This window comes from Ambystoma mexicanum, chromosome 12 (genome assembly GCF_040938575.1).
Source record: "Ambystoma mexicanum isolate Mex_15411 chromosome 12, UKY_AmexF1_1, whole genome shotgun sequence".
NCBI lineage: Eukaryota > Metazoa > Chordata > Amphibia > Caudata > Ambystomatidae > Ambystoma > Ambystoma mexicanum.
The window spans coordinates 1,165,541,816-1,165,555,983 of NC_090936.1; the positions used below are offsets into that span (position 1 = coordinate 1,165,541,816).

At 48.7% G+C, this 14,168-nt stretch overlaps 2 protein-coding genes across 6 annotated transcripts in view; one reads left to right on the forward strand and one right to left on the reverse strand.

The window, feature by feature from the left end:
- N6AMT1 (N-6 adenine-specific DNA methyltransferase 1) overlaps positions 1–4,315 on the reverse strand; it is a 454,595-nt gene extending 450,280 nt beyond the window's left edge. For 4 of the 5 annotated variants that reach the window (XM_069629785.1, XM_069629784.1, XM_069629782.1 and 1 more), the window contains exon 1: positions 4,202–4,315. The gene's annotated coding sequence lies outside the window, so the exon portion shown is untranslated. The other variant, XM_069629783.1, reaches the window with a different exon arrangement.
- KICS2 (KICSTOR subunit 2) overlaps positions 4,240–14,168 on the forward strand; it is a 62,400-nt gene continuing 52,471 nt past the window's right edge. The window contains exon 1 of the mRNA XM_069629790.1: positions 4,240–4,441. The gene's annotated coding sequence lies outside the window, so the exon portion shown is untranslated. The remainder of the gene's footprint in view (positions 4,442–14,168) is intronic.

Here is a 14,168-nt window from a genome sequence, read left to right on the forward strand (position 1 = left end):
ACAGGGAAAACCCGGGCGTGGGTAAGCTATCACCTTGCGGCCATAGCGCATTATGCAAAAATGCACGGGGAGAAGGACCCCACTAAGGAGCATTATGTCATGATGGCCATGAAAGGCTGGGCGAAGCAAAGCACGCCAAAACCAGATGAGAGACGGCCAATCGATATTTGGAAATTGCACGGTTTGATTAAATGCCTAGGGGAGGTATGTCAGGATGAATCAGAGCGTGTGCTCTTCTCGGCCGCATTTACGGTGGCGTTTTTTGGGGCGCTTAGAGTAGGCGAACTGGTGCCGGAAAACAAGAGCGGCAAGGGGAGTGGGTTCTTGCGCGTCAGGGACATTCATGTGGGGAGCACTCAGGTCATCATCTATGTGAGGCGGTCGAAGACGGATCAGAAAGGAAAGGGCACGACGCTGACCGTACATGCCATTCAGGCAAGCCGGGTTTGCCCGGTGGCGGCGTCGGCAAACTTTATGCGACAGAGGCAGCCATCTGGGGCAGAGGCGCCATGGCTCACGCACAAGGATGGGTCCGCACTAAGCCGCTTTCAGTTCAAAAAAGTAATGTCGCTTGGGCTGGAGAGAATGGGTCTGGCAGGGGGCCAGTTTGGGACGCATTCTTTTCGGATTGGGGCCGCCACCTCAGCATCAGTCGGGGGGCTAGGGGCCGAGGAGATTAAGAGATTGGGGAGATGGTCGTCAGGATGTTATAAACGTTATGTCAGGCCTGAAAAAGTGTAAAGATAACCATGCCGTTCCTTCCATGTCATTTACCAGCAGCGCACCAAAGGAGACCACGCACAGTATGGGTGGTGGGGCACTCATTCATCACAAGGGCAAAGGCAAGCTGGAACCAGCAGCATGAGGTCTTGACGGCTGGTGAATTCAAGATCGAGTGGCACGGGGTGCCAGGGATGAAATGGGCTCAGCTGGAAGGGCATTTGCGCACGCTGCTAAAAAAGCGGCGGAGGCCAGAGGTGTTGGTAATACACTTAGGAGGGAACGATCTGACCAGTTTAGGGAGAGGGGTATTGCTGAGAGACATCACAAGCTCTTTACAGGAAATAGCGGCGCAAGTGGAGGGGACGGAGATCATCTGGTCCGAGGTGATTCCGCGGACTCAATGGAGGGGGGCAGCAAACCATTCGGCAGTGGAAAAATCTCGGAGGAAGCTGAACGGGGCAGTTGCAAAATTCTGCAAGGGCAGAGGGTTCCATCAGATCAGGCATGGTCTGATTAACGAGAAAACCCCCGAGTATTTCCTAGCCGATGGTGTGCACCTATCCCCAAAGGGCATGGAGCTCTTTTTTTGGAACATTTGCACCAAATTGCTGGAATTGTGAGGAGTGAGGATGAAGGGAGAGCCAACGGTGGACGGGAACCCACCGGTTGGCGTGGCGGTGTTTGGGCAACCAAGCACAAATGATAGACTCCGGATGAGCCAGAAGGAAACAGAATGGGTCTTCGCTCTTCTGGACCAGCGCCTCTTGGGGGCCTAAACGGCGGGGGCGCCTGGTAGGAACAAATAAGGCTCAGCTTCCCCCCCAAAACAAACGGCGCTCTCCCCACCCACGAACCCCTGCACGGGCAGGATAGGACAGGTACAATGGGTCGGGGGAGTTGGGGGCCTACTATACCAAGTATAGGGGGAAGCAAAGGAAATCCGGCAAGCAAGCGCCACATGTACAGAATGAGGTCACTATGGTGTACAAATACTTCTGTTGTCATGGAAATAAAACTGCGGCCAATTTTGCCAATTGAAATCTTGTGTCATGCCAATTCATGGGGGGTTTAAAGCATTGTCTGCATGAGCAAAAGAATTGGGGGTAAAGGCAAATGGACGGCTGCAGGGGTTATGGAGCTGACGACGTAAAACCTCCACAAAATGGAGGAGGCAGCAGGGTAACCCCTGCGGGGTCATGCCGCCGGGAGCGGGGATCCTCACCCGGAAGGGTAAAGGGCAAGGGGGCGGAACGGCGCCAAGAAACTCAAGAGCCCGGAAAGCCCGCGAAGGGTAAACAAAAGGAATGGGGCGGGGCCTGCAGGATAAAAGCAGGCTGGATCGGGGACCATGCATCTCGCTCCTGCACTGGGACCCGGTCGCCGCCACCTAACAAGGAAGAGGAATTTCGTTTCCACCCACCCACCCACGAAATACGAGTAGGACGCACCCGGGTGTCGCTGTCGCAGGGCACCCAGGTCAGAGGATGACAAGTTGGCGGTGTTTGGGCAACCAAGCACAAATGATAGACTCCGGATGAGCCAGAAGGAAACAGAATGGGTCTTCGCTCTTCTGGACCAGCGCCTCTTGGGGGCCTAAACGGCGGGGGCGCCTGGTAGGAACAAATAAGGCTCAGCTTCCCCCCCAAAACAAACGGCGCTCTCCCCACCCACGAACCCCTGCACGGGCAGGATAGGACAGGTACAATGGGTCGGGGGAGTTGGGGGCCTACTATACCAAGTATAGGGGGAAGCAAAGGAAATCCGGCAAGCAAGCGCCACATGTACAGAATGAGGTCACTATGGTGTACAAATACTTCTGTTGTCATGGAAATAAAACTGCGGCCAATTTTGCCAATTGAAATCTTGTGTCATGCCAATTCATGGGGGGTTTAAAGCATTGTCTGCATGAGCAAAAGAATTGGGGGTAAAGGCAAATGGACGGCTGCAGGGGTTATGCCCACCTACTTTTCCTCACTGGCACCGGACCTTCTCTGCAGCAGCGTCGGCGTCCCTCACTTGCGCTCAACCCATCAGCAGCTTTGTCTCCATTGCTCTTCGTAGTGGCGAGAAATGACTGGGTTGCATCTCCGCTCTCTCGTGCGCTCCAATCAAGAAAGACATCTTGTCGTACAGACCCTTGCCGGTACAGCTCAAAGCACTGCCTGGCAGCACTGAGCGGTAAAGGTATGCACATCTCCCTGCAATGTTCAAATCAGAACCCATCACCTTGTAAAGGCAGTAAAGTTTCAGAAATCATGCCAAGGGAAGTTCAGCCCCGCCCGCTGCTCTTCATCCAGAGCCCCGGACTGCCGCCACACTTTTCCCCCGCCCTGGTGGCGGCACATATCATCCCCAGAGCAGGAGGGCTCACAGCCCCAGAGCATCCAAGCCCGCGTGAGCCTGTGCAGAAAAAGAAGCAAGCATGCAGCTGTGGTAAAAATGGGATCGACATGGGGCTTAATTTCCAACTGGGTGAGCGCATTGCTGCATTAACAGTGAAAGCCGTGTTGCGCAGATAAGGATGAAGAAAAATGGCATATAATCCGACTTGCTGCTGGCAGACGAAATTCTCTTGGCGTGCACGGCACGCCCACAAAGCACTTCTGTTTGGGGTTGGGGGGAGCCGGGATGGAGATAATACCACCCATGAAGACACCCAAAGATACGTTGTTGCTGCAACCAAAATCCAAATAGGAAAAACAAACCCACCGGCACCTAAATATACCTAGCGCTGCAAACACTTCCGAGACGTATAAGCGCCTTATAAATACACAATAAAAAAATAAATATCTGCCCGTACACGGCATGGAGTGCTCCTTCCTCCATCATTCTCTTCCAAAGCAGGTAGAGACGTCCTAGGTGAAAACATCACGACGACTTAACAGAAATACGTGAAATATGTCATCACGCCGTAAAGGCATTTTAGAAAGTATTGGCAAACTTTTAAACAAACACAATGCTATCGGGTCTCATAAGAACTTTAAATGTGTGATTGATGATGAAAGCAATATAAGTCCTCCCTTTAGCCTTCTCTGCCACACATTACGACGGGGCAAATGAACAACCCCGTCCCCAGGGAATGCCAAATCGCACCCCATGCAGGAGAAAAAATAACTTAACTGTTATGCTGGAAATTCATACACAAATGCGTCTGTCGCCATAAAACACATATTCACATCTGCTGCACATAACAATTCCTCCAAGCCTCCCTCCCTCCCCATTGGGGAGGATAACTTAACTATTTGTAGTACTGTTCATTGGTACAGTGGAAGTCCCATTGGGATGGGAGGAATGCGCTGTACCCCAATCGCCCATCTGCATGAGAAAACCCCCAAAAGAACAGAATCCGCCTGTACTTTAAGTAAATCTCACACCTAATGCACATTACAAACCTCCAAAATACACAAAAATACCCCCTTCCCGATATTGCCGCTCTGCATTAAAGTAACAATCAACATGAGATAACTTTAAGACTTGCCATAAACCAAATAGCAATCAACTGTACGAAATGCGCGTTGCCTTCCCGCTCGTACAAACCCACGTGATGCAGACCGGCCGACGTGATGCCGAGCGCCCACGTGATGCAGACCGGCCCACGTGATGCCGAGCGGCCCACGTGATGAAGTGGAGGCGGAACGTTGCTAGGGTCCGTTTCTCGCAATGGACCTAGACACTAGCCTTTAGGAAACGCTCATGTCCTGATTCCAGGCAGCATCAGGTGAGTGCCTGCCAGCCAGCTCTTGTAGTGAACTTTAAATGCATTTCTTTCAGCATCCATCAACTCAGACGTTCTCACCCCGTTGTTATATTGTTAAGAGGAGGCCTTTTGCAACCCCTGGAAATAAGCTGTCATTCGTTGCATTGTACTTATCACAAGTAAACATGGTAAGTACGTGACTTTCTAAACATCTTGTTTTGAAATGACACGGGGCAGCCTGTTGTTGGTATTGTAGACCCAGTAGCTGTTCTGAAGCTCATTTGCGGTGCAGTTCAGGCTCTGCAATGCTCTCAGAGGCAGTAACTGCTGTGCACCTACCACAGACCCTGCTCTGGTGTAAGTGACTACATATCTAATAATACCTGCACAGGCTAATGCTCTCAGAGGCAGTGACTGTTGTGCACCTACCACAGACCCTGCTCTGGTGTAAGTGACTACATATCTAATAATACCTGCACAGGCTAATGCTGGCAGAGGCAGTAACTGCTGTGCAGCTACCACACACACTGCTCTGGTGTAAGTGACTACATATCTAATAATACCTGCACAGGCTAATGCTCTCAGATGCAGTAACTTCTGTGCCTCTACCACACAGACCCTGCTCTGGTGTAAGTGACTACATATCTAATAATACCTGCACAGGCTAATGCTCTCAGAGGCAGTAACTGCTGTGCAGCTGCTACACAGACCCTGCTCTGGTGTAAGTGACTACATATCTAATAATACCTGCACAGGCTAATGCTCTCAGAGGCAGTAACTTCTGTGCCTCTACCGCACAGCCCCTGCTCTGGTGTAAGTGACTACATATCTAATAGTACCTGCACAGGCTAATGCTCTCAGAGGCAGTAACTGCTGTGCAGCTGCTACACAGACCCTGCTCTGGTGTAAGTGACTTCATATCTAAGAATACCTGCACAGGCTAATGCTCGCAGAGGGAGTAACTGCTGTGCAGCTGCTGCAGAGACCCTGCTCTGATGTGACTACATATATAATAATACCTGCGCCGGCTAATGCTCTCAGAGGCAGTAACTGCTGTGCAGCTGCTGCACAGACCCTGCTCTGATGTGACTACATATATAATAATACCTGCGCCGGCTAATGCTCGCAGAGGCAGTAACTGCTGTGCCTCTACCACAGAGACCCTGCTCTGGTGTAAGTGACTACATATCTAATAATACCTGCACAGGATAATGCTCTCGGAGGCAGTAACTGCTGTGCAGCTGCTACACAGACCCTGCTCTGGTGTAAGTGGCTACATATATAATACCTGCACAGGCTAATGCTCGCAGAGGGAGTAACTGCTGTGCAGCTGCTGCACAGACCCTGCTCTGATGTGACTACATATATAATAATACCTGCGCCGGCTAATGCTCGCAGAGGCAGTGACTGCTGTGCAGCTGCTGCACAGACCCTGCTCTGGTGTAAGTGACTACATATGTAATAATACCTGCGCCGGCTAATGCTCGCAGAGGCAGTGACTGCTGTGCAGCTGCTACACAGACCCTGCTCTGGTGTAAGTGACTACATATGTAATAATTCGGCCCGTTTCTTGACCCGGGCGAAGCAGGTGGCTGCCTGGGGCGCAATTGCCCTGGTCCGTGGAGGGTGAAATTTCCCTGGGTGTGGGGCGCGATTGCCACAGGGAGAGTAGCCGCAGCACAGTAGCTGCCGCTGCTATCTGGCAGTCGCATAGTACTTGCGTATTGTTACGGAAATCGGAGGCTATCTGAACTTTCACGCCACATAGGGTGGTGGCATCAAAGGGCGCCTTTCCTGGTGGCCTCCCGCCTTTGTAATCAAGCAGGAACAACACACCACAAAGGAAAAAAGACATCTGCCTTTGAGCGTTCCCGGGTTCCCACCCGACACGCCAATTGCTTTCTACCCAGACCCGTGCGCAAAGAAAGAAGACTGCATTGCCTCCCCAACTCCCTTGTGTGCAGAACTACTCAGAAAGAAGGTAGGTACAGCCTGATGCTTCTGTTAACATTTTAGAAAATGTTCCTTTAAACTGTGTACATAGCGTTCAACTTGTGCTTAAACAGTAGTTTGCATAGTTCAGAGTGCGTTCTGGACAAGAGCTGGTAAATGGGAATATTTTGTTTTACACTTTTCTAGCCCAGATTTGTTTCCAACGTGTAGACGCCTGCCCCAGTTGGATCGAGTGAGTTTATTGGAATCACTTTGCTGTGTTCCTGCTTCCCCTTTAGAATTTGTCCTGTGCCTGAAAGGGTAAATGGCAGAACGTAGCTTCACTCTGTTCTGTCCCAAAAAAAAGTCTCCATGGCAGAAACTTTTCTCAGTTCAAGTTGAAAGCGTATATTGGAAGTTGCTGCTGTTCTGGGCACTTTCAGCCGCAACCTTTCTTCTTTGTTCATTTTAATTGGACAGATCAGAAACTTGGTACTGTTTTCTGCAGTTCGGAGAACTTCATATGTTTAGAGTTAGGATTCGGTGCAGGAATATATGGAACTAATTACACTTATTTTCATGGTTCCATTGATGTTTTATCCCCATGCAAATTGTTCTTCGTCCTGGCAGGAGCCCTTTCTCGTACTGAGTTGGCTGCAGTGGTGCAGCTACCATTTCTCGACAGGGTGAACCTGCGCTGTGTACACGTGGGCCTATGGTAAAGTTCCCCATAAACCAAAGGGGAATATATTTGATGAGTCGGTTTCTTTGCTTTTGCTCGGTGCCGCGGACAAGATCCGAGTTTGAGCTTTGATGGTATATCTTTATTTCATTGTTTAGAACAGCAAAATGGTTCCTTTCATTGGCTGGGCAAGGATGATGGGCAGAAAGGTTCTGGCCGGAATTCGAAAACGCATGCAGTGCAAAGATCTCTGGAGGTTTACATGCATGTGTAACTGGCCCTGTGGAGTGAGCCCCTCGCATGGATAGATGTAAATGTTTTCTGCTGCACAACAGTAATCTACATACAAAATAACTCTGAAATGTGACACTTCGACCACTAGTAATGCAGTGAGACCAATGGTCACTTTGTCACATGCTTTTTTTTCACACTCCTGTTTCTTTAAAATGGGCAGAAGAAGCTTTCTCTAATCCTCTTACAAGGAGCTGCCATTTTTATGCATTTCGTTTTGCATTCCTGTAAAGGTTATATAAACAGCATACAAGTACCAGAATGCAATCTGATATGAGGTTTAATATTTTAGTCCAGAAATTGGACTACTTGAGATCCTGTCCTGTGGGTTGAATTACTTTGAAAAGTTCTACATGGGCCCCTGAATGCCATGTGCGATGGACAGATAGTGAATGGGTTCCACTTCTATTTAAAAGCGTTTCTGCCATTTAATAAGTGACCAAATGTAAGGTGTCTTTCACTGTAAGAGATTATGCCCCGCGCGTGTAAGGCTCAAATAAGAATAGCCGTGCAGACAGAGTAAAAGAAATTAAAGTGGGACAGAAAACGAGATAGCCAAGGAAAAGGTGAGGAAAGTGAGATTAAGAAAGGGGTAACGAAAGTGAGGAAAATATAGGCCCTATAGCAGAAGCAGAATGGGGGCAGAGATTGCACGTGAGAAGGGGAGGCAATTGGCAGTTAAAGGGCAAGAGTGAGATGGAAGAGAGCTGAGGGTAGGGGTAGATGTGACTCGCAGGAGGAGGAATTGAAATGTAACTGGGAGAGAGCACTGTGACCAGGACTGGGTAGAGGCTGCTGTATCACACTTGCTGTAAAATGCACACCGGAATGTGCAAATTGGCTAAGCTCCAGGGCTGCAGGAGGACTCTATGAATTGGAGTCTAGCCCTCTGTGCTTCCATCAGCTGAATGCCTCGTTCTGATGTTTCGTCAGAAGAGTTGTTTGCTGTCTAGTACTTTCCTTTGGCACAGAGCACCCTCCGGGTATTGAAAAGTGAATGCTCATAGACGTGCAAGTCACTACAGCCTATGTGGGAAGTTGGCCCTAGGTGAAGTGAGGGATGCTCTTACCCTCAGGCCACACCCTGATTTTTATTTACCTTAGTGCCCCTTGCTTCACTCTTGCCTCGTAACGAAGCTTGCAGCGCTCCTGTGGTGTTCTGATTCCTCACGTCTGTATTGTTCCATTTCAGTTTTTGCTTTCTTAATGGTTAAAACAAAGACCATTCAGCTGAGGAATATTGTATTCGATCGATTGAGTTTCTGGCCAGATGCGGCCTGCCTGTATGATCTGGAGGCTGGCATCTGCACTGTAGATAAGTAGGATGTTTCCACTGTATGGCTATGTGAAATGAGTCAGAGGCTGTGTTTGAGACCTTCTGCTCTTCTTTCCCACAAATAGAACTATCTGAAAGCACCATCACTTTAAAAGTGACTTTTACATGACAAACAGCACTCCAAAAACTGCTCAAATCTCGGACCCGATTTCACCCGTTTGTGGTTATTGGGGAGATGTAATTGAAAGGAAACCTTGTAAACAATGTGCCATATGGTCCTAATTCAAGCAGCCCTTTCTTCTTGCCTCTCTCAAACCTTAAAGTGCAGCTCATGGTAATGAGTGGAGTTTTCAGACTACCCTTTTACCCCATCTGCCAATTCAGAGCCTTGTTTTGTTGTAGTTGGAATACTGCGTATTTGGTTGAGAGAGGGATTGACACTTGCAATGTGAGATGGTGAACTGGAACCTGTCTGCCAGTGGTAGGAATTGGCATACATTGTATTTGTCCAAATGCTAGAAAAGTATTGTTCAAATAGGTATGGGCATGATGTAGCCTCTCCAAATGTGGCCCTCTTTCGACTCAGCACCTTTAGAATGGAGCCTCCTTATCGCTGCTTTGCTTGGCAATCAATGAATCAATTAAACTGAAAAAAGTTTTGGGGAGTTTAGATTATTCCTAGCAAGAATATTGCAATATGTTATAATTGGGCCATACTTTCTGGCTATTTCTTTTACTTCAGATATTTTGAACGTACTGGCAATATCGAAACCAATAAGCCCTTCGGTAGCACAGAACTGGCAGAGAAAAAAACAAGTGGCACAAGGTATCAAAAGTGCCAAGTACTGTCTTCATTTTACAGGAGGGAAGAGAAGACTTCAAAAGAAGTAGATAAGCGCACTTCACCAGGCCAGGCAACAGTAATTCCCGAGGAAATGGTACTGCCTGTGGTCATGCCACAAGTTTCAAGAGATGAGGCCTCAAGAACCCAAGCACTAGAGGGCAATGATGACCAACAGAAGCAAGGCACTAAAACATGTTGGTTTGAAGACCTTACTTTTTGGTCTAAATCAAGGCCTGTACATGTGCGTGATCAAATTGTAATGGGAGGGCCACCGGCTATGCCACCTCCTAGTTATTCATACCCAAAGGATGACAAAAATAGTCACTTTTCGTCTTCATATGGGCTCAGGGTATTACCTAACAAAGAAACAGTCTCCATGCCATGTCTGCAATATTCTATTTTGACTGATCATCTACTGTTTTTGTTGTAGCCTTTTTGACCCTATGCCAAAATCAAAACTTGGTAGTGATGGCATTAATAACTGGAAGCATATTGGTAACTATTTGAAAATGCACAAAGGGTCTCCTCAACGTGCCAAATCCAGTGGCAAGTGGGTGGATGCTGAAAGGTGCCTCACAGGACATGTTCTATTGATTCTGTCATGCAAGATCAAATACAGGCAGCAACCAAGCATTGGCGGGCTGTGCTTGAAAGAAATTATATCCGTTTTTGTCTTTCTGTCCAAAAATAATTTGGCTCTTCAAACAAGTAACTTGCTCTAAACAATGGACATTTCCTAACCCTTGTTGAACTACTAGGGACATTTTATCCAATCATGATGGATCATTTGCATCGAGTGACCTCACAAGAGATCCACAGTCACTATTGCGGAAATGTCATTCAGAATGAACTAATTAGTTTAATGGGGTCTCAAGTAAAGAATGCAATTTTACAAAGGGTGAAGGCTGCAAAATATTTGTTATTTTGGATTGTACTCCAGATATCGGCCACACCGAGCAACTGTTTTACACTGTAGGAATTGTGGATATTACAGTCAGACATTTCTGTGAAAGAATATTTTATAGGGTATTGCCCAGCAGATGACGCATCTGGTGAAGGACTTGCAAACCTTCTGTATTCTGAAATGTCAGAATGCGGTCTAGAGATAGACAACTGCCGTGGCCAGATGTATGATAATGGTGCAAACATGATTGGGGTAAACAAAGGAGTACAATACCCCAGTGCATTTTTTAACCCATGTTGCTAGGAACAGTTTAAATTTGGTGGTTGGCGATGCTTCCAAAGCCTCTGTGAAAGCTGTTTCTCTTTTTGTTGTACTTCAAAGACTCTGTCATTTGTTTGCTGCTTCATCCAAACGCTGGAGCATTCTCAGTGAGCATGTAACAAATCTTTCCTTGAAAAAGGTCTGTGAAACACAATGGGAATGTAGAATTGAAAGCTTGAATAGCCGGTCATCTGTGCAGAGCCTGCTGACGCAGGTTCGAATCCCGGCAGGGCCAAACTCAGCCTTTCATCCTTCCGAGGTCAATAAATGAGCACCACACACTGTGGGTAATAATAAGCAGCGCTCAGATGCCTGATGGTTCGTAGTGCTATATAAATGCTAAATTATTATTATTGAGATCTGCACGGTATCAATTTGTTGAGATACACACAGCACTCATGAGCATTGAAGGAAAAAAGTTAATGACCCAACATTGTCCTCGGAGGCTAAGTCTCTTGCTTTACACTTGGAAGATTTCAGTTTTATTTGTACTTTAGTTGTGTGGTATGACCTTCTATTTGAGGTGAACATTGTAAGCAAATCCATGTAGTCCAAACATATTGATTTGCCGGCCTGCAATGACCTGCTTAAGAACTGCATTGCCTTTGTCAGAAGTTATAGGAATGTTGGTTTTGAGTCTGCTGTAACAACAGCAAAAGAGAGAGCCTTACTTTCAGATGTTGACCCTACTTTTAAGGCAACTAAACGATATTGGAAAAAAAAGAAAATGTTTGCGTATGAGACTCAGGACGAGACCCCTGAGAATGAAGAAGAACTTTTTAAAGCAGCCGTATTGTATATCCTGATTGACGCCATGACTACTTTGCTTGAAAGGCGTTTTTCCCTGTTGTCTGCGCACAGTACAAGATGGGGTTTCATGTAAAACATAAAGGTCTTGCCTGGAAAAGAAGAACTGATACAACTGTGCAAGCACCGGGAGCAATTGTTAACAAAGGGTGGTGATAGTGCACCAGAATCTGATCTAGATGGTTCCCAGTTGGCTGAGGAACTGGGACATATCCAGCCATTGCTTCTGAAGAGTTCTATTATGCCCCTTCACGTTCTGCAGCACATCCATCATACAAAAACACTTTGGTTGTTTCCAAGTGTGTGGGTTGTCATGAGGCTCTTACTAACAATTAGAGTGGCAAGTGGTGAGAGGAGCTTTAGTAAATTGAAACTGATAAAGACATACTTGCGCTGGCCAATGAAAGGCCATCTGCCCTTGCAATACTTTCAATTGAGAATGAACCTGTTGAAAAAATTGATTATGCAGCAGCAATAAATGCTTTCGCAGCAACAAAGTCAAGGAGAGTGCCCTTAACATAGACTCAAAATTGACACAAAACTTTAAAAGTAGTATACACTGTGTACTCTGCTTTGTCTGAGGAATTACTGCAAAGTTCTTGAATCATGATGTAATAAAACGGATTTAATTTGTTTAGCAGTGATTGATTTATTGACCTTGGGTAGGAGTTACTTAACCGTCTCGTTTGGGACTGGCGAGCGCGGGGAGGAGGGATTGATGCATTCTAGTGTTTCGCCCTGGGGACCAAATGTAATAGAAACTGCCCTGATAATACCTGCGCAGGATAATGATTGCAGACGTGTACTGTCTTTATGTACCCCTTTACCTCTTGCAACGATTGGGACAGTTTTGCTCGCATCATGCTCAACTGTGACTGAAAGGTGTTCTTGTCCCTGGGTGACCACTTAATCTTTTTCAGTGCCTGCCAGGGCCCCCAAACCCTCTCCTGCCCCAGATCTCCCCCAGCCGGTACCTCACTGTCTCTGTGCCAGAGTCTCTGCAGATTGTCGTCCTGTGGTTTCTTCACAGACTTTGGGGAAGCTTGCATGTCCTTCCCCTTGTTTGTGGCTATAGTGCGTAGGCAGGTCTGATGGGGGAGGCGGGCTGCCCCCGCCTCTTCTTCCTGATATTGTTTTGCATCCTTCTGAACTCTTCTGGACATTGTTTCAGGGCGTAGGAACCTCCTCCCTCTGCCGCTTTGTGGGTCTGCCCTTGACTGTGCGTGAGGGTTGGAACTGTGCGCAGTTGAGCCACTGTTTGTCCTCCTCAGGTTTCAAATGACCCTCCTCCTGTCCTTGGTGCCAGGATCACTCTGCCCTGTGCCCGACCAAATGGCCTCTCCCTTATTCTTCCTTGCCCATCACGGATGTAGATGGACTCTTTAGCCCTCTATTCGGCCTCAGGATTGGCCCGGGGAGGCCAGGGCCCCACCGGTCACTGTCTCCTATGTATGGTACGCCTCTTGCTCCCTTGTCTCCCTTGCTGTTCTTCCGGATGGGGGTGCGGCTACTGAGGCACCATATGCAGTTTCAAAATGTGCTTCAATTGGCCCTCCATCCTCCCCTGCTATAACACCACAGGGCCCCCCCTGGTCTTCTCTGCAAAGTGCTGGCTTCAAAGCTTGGGCAGGGGGCCTCCCGCCACCCTCCGCCACTCCTCAACATCACTCTGCTCACAGCTGTTGATCACTGCCTGCTGATCGCTGCCTGCACTGGCCAGCCTCTGCCTGCTTGCACCCTTTCCTTGGGCCAGGGTGCACGCAGACCTGTGATGGTTCTCCCCCAAGGTTGTGCGTGGGGGAGTCGAGCCCCTCAAGGTTGCCGCCTTCCTGCCTCTTCGCTGCGCGGCCCCTCCCGGGCCTCTTGGCCGCTCGGGTGCTCTTCTCCGCTGTGCAGCTCTCAGCACTGGGCTACGGGTATGGCCCCTGCTGAGCTCCAGATTTCTCCGAAGAGCCGCTGCTTCGCAGGGGCGGCTCGGTTCTGCCTCGATCTTCCCGCTGGTGCTCGCCAGCAGGGAGTCCCTGCTCCACGCATCCAGCCCCAGTGGGCATCAAATATCGCAGGCAGCTCCTTCTTGACGGGCTACTCTGCCGTCTGACAGCGGCTGCTTTCTGCCACCCCGTCTCGCAGCCGCACTGGATCCTCGGCCGCCCTGGGTCTCCCCAAGTGGTTCTTCTTGCTTGCGGTCTGCGACCGTGTCTCTCAGCTTGGCCTACACTGGCCGCGGGCTCAGTGCCCCCACACCTCAGACACTGCAGAGATGAAGGCCGCACACCCACCTCTACCAAAGTCCCCCAGCGATCTGGGCTGTTGTACTCCACCACTGCAGCCTACATTGATAAATCCTCGCCTGGGGAAGGCTCTTTTAATCAATCTTTGTCTTTGGCCCCGGGGGGTGAGGGCTCCACGATCACTCTGCTCTCCTCTCGGTGGCCGTCTTAGAATCGGAATCACAATGCACTTTTTAATGGGTATCTGTCAGGAACCAGGATTGGAAATGCTGGAGTCGCTGGAAGTTCCGAACCCGAGTATCTGTTTAGTCCTCATCCAACATGGCGCGGTGCCTTTAAAGGCAGGCTCCGCCCCCCTGCTCGGCGCTTTGTATCTGTTGCTGTTTCATTCAACGCTCCGAGTGCTGCTTACTCGTTTCTATGTTCCGTGATTTCTGCTCCTTCTACAGCCCTCCTGTAG